Genomic DNA, 10,643 nt, shown 5'->3' on the forward strand with positions numbered 1-10,643 from the left:
ATATTCTTTAAAGGTACATCAGTTTTTTCAGATGATTACAAGTTTCTCTAAGGCAAGCATAGTATCATATTTACCTTGTATCACCAATAAATGCCTAGAATATTATAGGTAGTAATGATTTTTGGCTTTTGGGGGAAAAAAAGTGAAGATTCCCAAGCTGAATGGAAACTGATTATTGTACTTTCTCTTCTTCCAAAAATTTATTTTGAAAGGGAAACGATGAGTTTTCCTAGAGATGTATTTAATTGTTTGGCAATAATTTGTGGTCCTTCAAAAACAGGACTAATTATCATCATGTAGGCAGGGAAGCTTAGGTGGCAATTTGTAATTTTTAGTAGCTTTTTACTTGCAGTATTTTAAAGTTGTTGCAGCAGGAGGTAAAGTACTGTACAAAATCATGTTTATTTGAATAGAAATATTTAAAAGGCTATATTATGAGTCACTAAAGTAGAGTTCAGGGGAAATAAATGTGTCTGTCCTCTGTTTATATTATTTAAAATTCCCATGTGTTCCATCTAATGGCAATTTGAATTTTGGTTTCACTCATCCCCTCTTAAATGTACTTGTGACTTAAATTGGTATTCACTTACAGACATAGTCTAATAGACTGGGCAGTATGAAAGTCATTAGCCAGATATGAGTGTTGAGTATTTGAGTAGTTCAAATTGAGATGTGCTGAAATAATACATGCTAGATTTAAAATACTTAGAAAAAAATTAAATGTCACATTAATAATTTTTATGTCAATTAAATGTTGAAATTATAGTATTTTCATATACTGTATATTTCAAATAAAATATACTACTAATATTAATTTTATCTGTATCTTTTTCTAATGTGGCTGCAAGAAAATTTAAAAGCACACATGTGGCTTGGCTTATATTTTTATTGAACAGTGCTGTCTAATAAGTACAGAGTATATTGGTTTATTTTTATACCCTTTAGAGCACCATTTTCTATTATCGGAGCCTTAGATTAAAATGATCTTTACCAACTAGATTGCAGTTTAGGTTTAAAATGATCTTTACGAACCTGATCACAGTTTAGGCTCGTATTCAATTTCTCATCTTCTAAAACCATGAGCTCCATATCAAGAGAGCTGCTTGTGGGCAGCTCAATACTGTGCTACAGTTTATTTTATTTTATTTTTTAAATTTATTTTATTTTATTTTATATTTTATTGGGGAATATTGGGGAACAGTGTGTTTCTTCAGGATCCTTCAGCTCCAAGTAGTTGTCCTTCAATCTAGTTGTGGAGGGTGCAGCCCAGCTCCAAGTCCAGTCGCTGTTTTCAATCTTTATTTGCAGGGGGCGAAGCCCACCATCCCATACGGGGATTCAACTGGCAACCTTGTTATTAAGAGCTCGGGTTCAGCAACATCTAGTTATCCCATTGATGGACCTACTTAATAGTCTTAGCTGCACATTTGCATCTTTGTTCTGAAATAATGGTGACAAGAAGAGCAGCAGTATGAATCCTCTTCATCAAATTACAAAAAGTATTTGAAAAATCAGTGGTGAAAACTTTCAACAATACTATAATCAAAAAATAAAGTACAAGGATTGATCTCATTAAATACACAACTTGAGGTCAATTAAAAAGTTGTGCAGTGCAAATACAGAAAATATTTTAGTCCTTTTAAAGACAATCTTAAGGATTTATTGAAATAGATTACATATGGAAAATTAAAAAAAAATATATATATATATATATATATACTGGTTTCAGTCCGTTTGAAAGAGATAAAATTGAAGTGAGCAGAGGGAAGTAAGAACTTACTAGAAATGGTGTAGGAGAGGCGGCTGAGAGCTAGAACTTCCTTTTAAACTCTGAAAGGAAGTTTGGATTTTGCCCTAAATGTCATGTCATTGATTTTGAGCACTGGAAACAGAGAATATCATTTTACATTCTAAACATCAGTCTGACTGCTCTGGCGGCCAAAGAGAGAAATCAAGATCATGCCTTTTTGGATATACACGTGAAGATGTATTATAAATACTTGGATATAGGTGTTTGACGGTCAGGGAATAGATCAGGTCTAGATATGTAACTTTGAGCATCAACAAATAGAGAGTAGAAGATACTGTGTTTCTCCAAAAATAAGACCTAGCCAGACAATCAGCTCTAATGCGTCTTTTGGAGCAAAAATTAATTTTACTGTAATATAAGACATGGTATAATATAATATAATATAATATATAATATAACATAATACAATATAATATAATGTAATACTGGGTCTTATATTAATTTTTGCTCCAAAAGACACATTAGAGCTGATTTTCCGGGTAGGTCTTATTTTCGAGGAAACAGGGTATCTTCTGAAAGTAAATATCGATAGAAAAGACAAGGGACCCTGCACTGCTAAACAGTTGTATTTCAAATAGAGATGCTGAAGCCAGAAAAGCAAAGCTTAGAATGAGCAGCTTCTGGGATAGAACAAAAACCAGCAGTGTGATACATCATGGACACCAAGAGCCTACGACTGGGGGAATTAATTATCAAGTGTACCTAATACTGTAGATGGGCTGAGGAAGAACAGAAGACAGATGCAGCCATGAGTTGTGTCACTACTAAGGCCATTGTTGACACTGACAGAGGTTTTCAGAGGTGCATGTTAAAAGTAAGATTTGGAAGGTGACAAGGTGGATCCTCGATGCACAACTATTAAGAACTTTTTGAAGACTTTCAATTTAGAGGAGCAACAACAACAACAAAATGAAATTATGACGAAGCAGATACAGGATTAAGAGAAACTAGGTTTGTTTGCTTGTTTGTTTTTTTTAAATGCTGGGAATGATATCATACAGAGGTAAAGATCGATGATCTTGGAGGAAGAGCAGTGAATAGAGGACCAAAGTCCTCCAAAAGAGGAGATGGGGCCAAAGGGATGGAAGCTTGAGCATCCATGAAAAGACTGGCCTTCGAAGAGATGAGGGACACATCATTTTTGTCATAAGAAAGAAAGCAGATAGTACATGACGAGATACACCAGGGTGGCAGCGTTATTGAAGGGACTCTGAAGTCATTACTTTCTTCTGTTTCTATTTTGTCAACAAAGTGTGAAGCAAGGTCATAGCCTGAGATGGAAAGAGGGGTTTGTGTTATTACAAAAGTAATAAAGTTGACTCTAATAAAGAGAAGCTGTCTGGATCTGTTTTCAAGCTTGTATACTACATTTTCCTTCCAAGTAAACATGCTGCTGTCTACATGATTCTAAATGAAGGATTATCTACAACCCACGTTTGATAGTTGAGTGTCACTTCTTACAGTGTGAGACTTATGAGTGGGTTATGGAGGCCAGAATATATACCAAACTATTACTTCATACATACCAGGGTGCCAAAAACATGTATACAAGTGGACACTTTGGTCAAGGTAGCTCACAGAGTAGTTCGCTGTAATCAGAAGTGTCTAGACGCTGATGGTAACCACTTTGAACACCTCTTGTAATTGCAGAAGTCAAATATGACTTGTATTCATCTTTTGTTATGGTATATGTTGAGTATTACAATTTTAATACAGTTTTCCTTCCTTAAAATGTGTATACACTGTTTTGGTACCCTCTGTATTTTCCTTATTTTTTGAATCATCAGTATTTAGAGCAAATCTGGAGGATAACCAAGAGATTATCCACACAAAAGCAGGCTGACATTTAAAACTAAAAAGTTAAAATTTCTGTTTCCCTGAAAAAATGTTTATGTAGAAATTAAACATAGGTTTTATTTTTGTTCATAGACATAAAAGATATAAAAACATGTCTCAACTAGAGCATGCCAGATAAATGCATATATTTTATTTCCTCAGAGCTACAGAAAATCTGATATCAAAAGACAAACATGAAGATTGGTATTTGAATTGTGATTATCATATATTGCAATTTATTTTTAAGGTAGTCTTATTTTGATGTGAAATTTCAGGTGAATTATAACCTATGTATGAAGTGGTCATTATCTACCTGTTGGAAATTAATGTGTTATTGGGGATTTCATCTTGGGAAGAGCGATGAATCTTTAAAAATCAGTGGGTATGAAGAGAATCTGTAAATACTACTTTAAAAACACAAAATACCTTAGTTTTATTACCTTTTGGCAATAGCTCATATTGTTTGATTTGGTTAATTGGTATTATGAATTCATTCTTTATCACTCATTAATTAGATAAATTTTTTAGATGTGCAATATCAATCTGTTTTGAACAATCCCTTTGTAACTTTAGTCTCTTTTACTGTTGAAGGCTTTCTTAAAACATGTTTATATAATAAACTTATAATATATCCAATTTGGAGACATATGAGACAATGGATTCCTAAAAATCACTGGGGACTTCTAGGTATGTTATAAATCTTGGGCTCTAGAGTCAGGCAACCCTGAATTCCAGTTCTGCAATCTCCATTGAGTTGCTGTATACCCTTGAGTAGGTCACTTAACCTCTTGTAAACTACCATATTTTGCCATGTGTAATGCACTCCCGTGTATAATGCACACCTACGTTTTTGGCCCAGACTTTCAGGGGAACAGAAAGAGTACTACCGTGTATAATGCGCATCCTTATTTTTGCCTCACAAACTTGGGCAAAATGTGTGCGTTATATATGGCAAAAATACTAAATTTTTTCATGTGTAAAATGGGAAAAATAGTATTAGATTGGTGCAAAAGTCATTGCAGTTTTCACAATTATTTTTAACCTTTTGAACCGCGATTACTTTTGCACCAACCTAATAGCACCTCCACAGTTATATGGATAAATTGAGAAGGTGAATATTTAACACTTCTGCAAAGTATTAAACATGCTTGTGCAATGGCAGTTACATATGTGGAAAGTAGCATATGTGAAATTTCTTTATAGATAGGGTGATTCCCAGATATCAATTTCTTCATCTCTCTTGTTCGACATTTCATTTTTAATTATTAAAATGCAAATTTATTGCAGGTAGATATACATTTTATATCCTAATATTTGATGCACAGACACATATATTTAATACATATGCAAGTTATGAACCATGATAGTAAAACTGATACCTATGAATTCATCACCCAATTTAAGAACTGCCGTATGCCAAACACTGTATCATCAACTAGGTGCTTCTTCATTAGCCCATCTTTCTGACATGGAGAGCAGTAACTGTTATTTTAAATCTGGATTAATCATTCTCCCTTTTAAAAATATACTTTTATCATATACAACAGTATCCCTAAAATATATTGTTTATTTTGATTTTTTTACTTATGTAGTTTCTGTTGAATATATATATATATACAGAAGGTGCCATAAAAATGCATACACATTTTAAGAAAGGAAAATACTGTGTTAAAATTACACTGATGGTAACCACTTTGAGCACCTCTTGTAATTGCAGAAGTCAAATGTGACTTGTATTCACCTTTTGTTATTGTTATATATTTAGTATTAAGATTTTAATACAGCTTTTTCTTTCTTAAAATGAGTATACATTTTTTGGCACCATAATATATTACATATGTATATATTATATATAATGAAGATAAGAGTTGTACAGAAACTACAAGCTCAGTGATAAAACCAAATGACTGGATAGCTACATTATTTTGATGGTCAAGAAAGCTCACTTTGAGGAAGTAATTTCTAAGTTCCAAAACATGACCTAGTAGTCAGCTATGCAGAGATCAGTGGAAAGCATTCAGGCATAGGTAAAACCTCGTATAAGTGTCCTGTTTGTATGAGTTTGGCATGTTGAGAAACATAAAGGAAGCTGATGGAGCTGAGAGTAGGGCGCAAGATGAAAGTAGAGATATATTAAAACTATTTTATCTCTATATTTCTAAAATTTATTCATGCATTGCATGTTTCGTGTTTATTTTTATGGTTATAAAATATTCCACTATGTAATATGACAAAATTTTGTTTAGTCTTCTTTTGAGGTTTATTTATGTAGTTTAATTGTTTTGCTATTAGGAACTATGCTGTATCTTGTACACAATTTCTGAGGCAGGTGTACCTCTAAAAAAACAGTAGAATTGCAGGATCTTTGTTTCAATTTTATAAGATTCTATTATATTGTATATCAAAAAGGTCCCACTTGAATAAGTGATACATAAGATTAGTTGGTAATCTATAATCTTACCTGCATTTTTCATACGTGTTCTATCACAGATTTCTCCATTGTATCTATCCTTACATCCATCCAGCAATTTATCTTATTTTGATGCATTCATTTTAAGTTGAGTATATCAGTACTCTTAACACAAAAGAGTTCAGCACGTGTACGATTAACTAGAGTTCAATATTTTTTTAGGTGAAATATGCATACAGTGAAGTGCACAAATCTCATGAATTTTGACATATGTATACACCTGATGTCTAACACAAATGGCTATCAATTTACAGAAGAACATCAATACCATGTCAGGAAGTTTTTTCATGGCTCCTCCCCGTCACCTTCTGCATTCCTCTACGAAACAGTTACTGTTCTGATTTTATTCTTTTAACTATATGTTCATTTCTATACAAATGGAAACATTTGTGTGAAGCTCTCTTTGGGTCACTGTTTTTTCACATAGATTATAGATTTAACTTGTTGAGTTCTGAAAAACAATTAGAATTTTGATTGATAGTATATTGAATCTACTCATTTACATAAATTTAGAGGTCTTATTGTCCATGAGAATGGTATATCACTCGAATTATTTGGATCTTCTAAAATATATTTCAACAAAATTTTAAATTTTTTCTATAAACCCTTTATATCTTTTGTTAAAAATTTCCTAAATATTTTATATTTGGTAGCTATTATAAATAATCATTATGATGAAAACGATGATGATGATGATGGTGATGGTTGAATTCTTTAACTGTTTCCTCCTGATGTATAGAATTTAATTTTATTATAGTATATTGGCCATATATTCAGACACATGGTTAAACTCTCTTATTTTGTATAATATTTTTAATAGATTCTTTTGATGTTTTTATGCCTTAATAGTATTTATGTATAATAATGGGTTTTTTTATATTTTAACAATTCTAATAATTTTATTTCTTTTTTTAAATTAAAGTTTATTGGGGTGACAATTGTTAGTAAAGTTACATAGATTTCAGGTGTACAATTCTGTATTACATCATCTATAAATCCCATTGTGCGTTCACCACCCAGAGTCAGTTCTCCTTCCATCACCATATATCTGATCCCCTTTACCCTCATCTATCACCCCTTTATCCTTATAGGGTACCCCACTTACCCTCTGGTAACCACTAAACTATTGTCTGTGTCTATGAGTTTTTGTTTCTCATTTGTTTGTCTTGTTCTTTTGTTGTTTTTGGTTTATATACCACATATCAGTGAAATCATATGGTTGTCTGCTTTTTCTGTCTGACTTATTTCGCTTAGCATTATAATCTCAAGATCCATCCATGTTGTCACAAATGGTTGTATTTCATCTTTTCTTACTGCCAAATAGTATTCCATTGTGTATATATACCACGACTTCTTTATCCATTCATCTATCGAAGGACATTTTGGCTGTTTCCATGTCTTGGCCACTGTAAATAAAGCTGCATGAACATTGGAGTACACGTATCTTTATGAATAAATGTTTTCAGATTTTTGGGGAGAGGGATTGCTGGGGCATACGATAATTCTTTTCATAATTTTTTGAGGAAACTCCACACTGCCTTCCATAGCGGCTGCACCAGTCTGCATTCCCACCAACAGTGTATGAGGGTTCCTTTTTCTCCACAGTCTCTCCAACACTTGTTACTATTCGTCTTGTTGATGATAGCCATTCTAACTGGGGTGAGGTGATATCTCATTGTGGTTTTTATTTTCATTTCTCTGGTGATTAGTGATGTTGCACATTTTTTCATATATCTATTTGCCATTTATATGTCCTCTTTGGAGAAATGTCTCTTCAGGTCCTCTGCCCATTTTTCAATTGGGTTGTTTGTTTTTTTGTTGTTGAGTTGCATGAGTTCCTTGTATATTTTGGATATAGTCCCTTATCGGAAGCACTGTTTGCAAAAATCTTCTCCCATTCAGTTGGTTGCCTCTTTCTTTTGTCGGTGGTTTCTTTTGCTGTGCAGAAGCTTTTAAGTTTGATATAGTCCCATTCATTTATTTAACTTTTACTTCCCTTGCCTTTGGAGTCAAATTCATAAAATGCTCTTTGAACCCAAGGTCCATAAGTTTAGTACCTTTGTTTACTTCTATGCAGTTTATTGTCTCAGGTCTTATGCTTAAGTCTTTGATTCATTTTGAATTAATTTAGGTACATGGCGACAGATAGCAGTCCAGTTTCATTCTTTTGCACGTGGCTTTCCAATTTTGCCAGCACCATTTATTGAAGAGGCTGTCTTTTCTCCATTGTATGTGTTTTGCTTCTTTGTCAAAAATTATCTGTCCATATTTATGTGGTTTTGTTTCTGAGTTCTCAATTCTATTCCATTGGTCTACATGTCTGTTTTTCTGCCAATACCATGCTGTTTTGATTATTGTTGCCCTGTAGTACAAGCTAAAGTCAGGGAGTGTGGTAGCTCAGCATTGTTCTTTTTTCCTAAGATTGCTTTGGCTATTCGGGGTCTCTTGTGGTTCCAAACAAATCTGATGATTTTTTGTTCTATTTCTTTAAAATATGCCATTGGGATTTTGATGGGGATTGCATTGAATCTGTATATTGCTTTGGGTAATATGGCCATTTTAACTATGTTGATTCTTCTAATCCATGAGCATGGAATGTTTTTCCATTTCTTTGTGTCTTCTTTAATTTCTTTTTAAAATGTCTTGTAGTTTTCAGCATATAGGTCTTTCACATCCTTGGTTAAGTTTATCCCTAGGTATTTTATTCTTTTTGCTGCAATTGCAAAAGGAATTTTTTTGTTTTGTTTCTTTTTCTGAGATTTCATTGTTAGTATATAGGAATGCAATGGACTTTTGTACGTTGATTTTGTAGCCGGCCACTTTACTGTATTCATTGATTGTTTCTAATGGCTTTTTGGTGGAGTCTTCAGGGTTTTCTATATATAGCATCATGTCATCTGCAAAAAAAATGAGAGTTTAAATTCTTCATTTCCAATTTGGATGCCTTTTATTTCTTTCCCTTGCCTGATTGCTCTGGCGAGGACTTCTAACACTACGTTGAAAAGCAGATGTGATAGGGGACAGCCCTGTCGTGTTCCTGAATGTAGAGCAAAGGGCTTCAGTTTTTCACCATTAATTATGAGATTAGCTGAGGGTTTGTCATATATGGTCTTTATTATGTTTAGGTATTTTCCTTCTATACCTATTTTATTAAGTGTTTTTATCATAAATCGATGTAGTATCTTGTCAAATGCTTTTTCTGCATCAATTGATATAATCATATGATTTGTGTCCTTTATTTTGTTTATTTGATGTATCACATTGATGGATTTGCAGATGGTGAACCATCCTTGTGCCCTGGGGATGAACCCCACTTGGTCATGATGAATAATCTTTTTAATGCATTGTTGCATTCAATTTGCTAGAATTTTGTTTAGGATTTTTGCATGTGTATTCATCAGAGATATTGGTCTGTAGTTCTCTTTTTTGTGTGTTGTCCTTACCAGGTTTTGTTATCAGGGAAATGTTGGCCTCATAAAATGATTTAGGGAGCACTATCTCTTCTTCAATTTTTTGGAAGAGTTTGAGCAGGATTGGTATTTGATCCTCTTTTAAGGTTTGGTAGAATTCACTAGTGAAGCCATCTGGTCCCGGACTTTTGCTTTTGGGAAGGTTTTGGATGACTGATTCAATTTCCTTACTGGTGATCTGTCTGTTTAGATTTTCCAGTTCTTCATGGTTCAGCCTAGGAAGGCTATAGGTTTCTAAGGACTTGTCCAATTCTTCTAAGTTATTGAATTTGGTGGCATATAGTCCTTCATAGTATTCTTGGATGATCCTTTGTATTTCTGTGGCATCCGTGATAACTTCCCGGTTTTCAATTTTGATTTTGTTTATTAGTGTTTTCTCACTTTTTATCTTAGTGAGCCTAGCCAAGGGTTTGTCAATAATGTTAATCTTTTCAAAGAACCAGGTCTTTGTCACATTAATTTTTTCTATTGTCTTTTTGTTCTCTATTTCATTTAATTCTGCTCTGATTTTTATTATTTCCTTTCTTCTGCTGACCTTGGGTTTCATTTGTTCTTCTTTTTCTAGTTCTTTAAGGTGTAATGTGACGTTATTTATTTGGGATTTTTCTTGTTTCTTGAGATAGGTCTGCAATGATATAAATTTCCCTCTTAAAATTGTTTTCCTTCTCATTTGTTTCTATGTATCTTTTGATCTCTCCTCTAATTTCTTCTTTGACCTGGTTGTTCTTTAAAAGTGTGTTTTTTTTTATCTCCATGTATTTGTGGTATTTCCTGCTTTCTTTTTGCAGTTGATATCCAATTTCAAAGCCTTGTGATCAGATAATATGCTTGGTATGATTTCAATCTTCTTAAGTTTGCTGAGGTTAGTTTTGTGTCCCAATGTATAGTCTATCCTTGAGAATGTTCCATGTACACTAGAAAAAAATGTGTAGTCTGATATTTTAGGATGAAGTGCTCTATAGATGTCGATTATGTCCGTTTCATCTAATGTGTCATTTAGGGCTGCTATTTCATTATTTATTTTCTGTTTGGATGATCTATCCATAGCTGTCAATGA

This window comes from Rhinolophus sinicus, linkage group LG04, assembly GCF_036562045.2.
Source record: "Rhinolophus sinicus isolate RSC01 linkage group LG04, ASM3656204v1, whole genome shotgun sequence".
In the NCBI taxonomy this organism is placed as follows: Eukaryota; Metazoa; Chordata; class Mammalia; order Chiroptera; family Rhinolophidae; genus Rhinolophus; species Rhinolophus sinicus.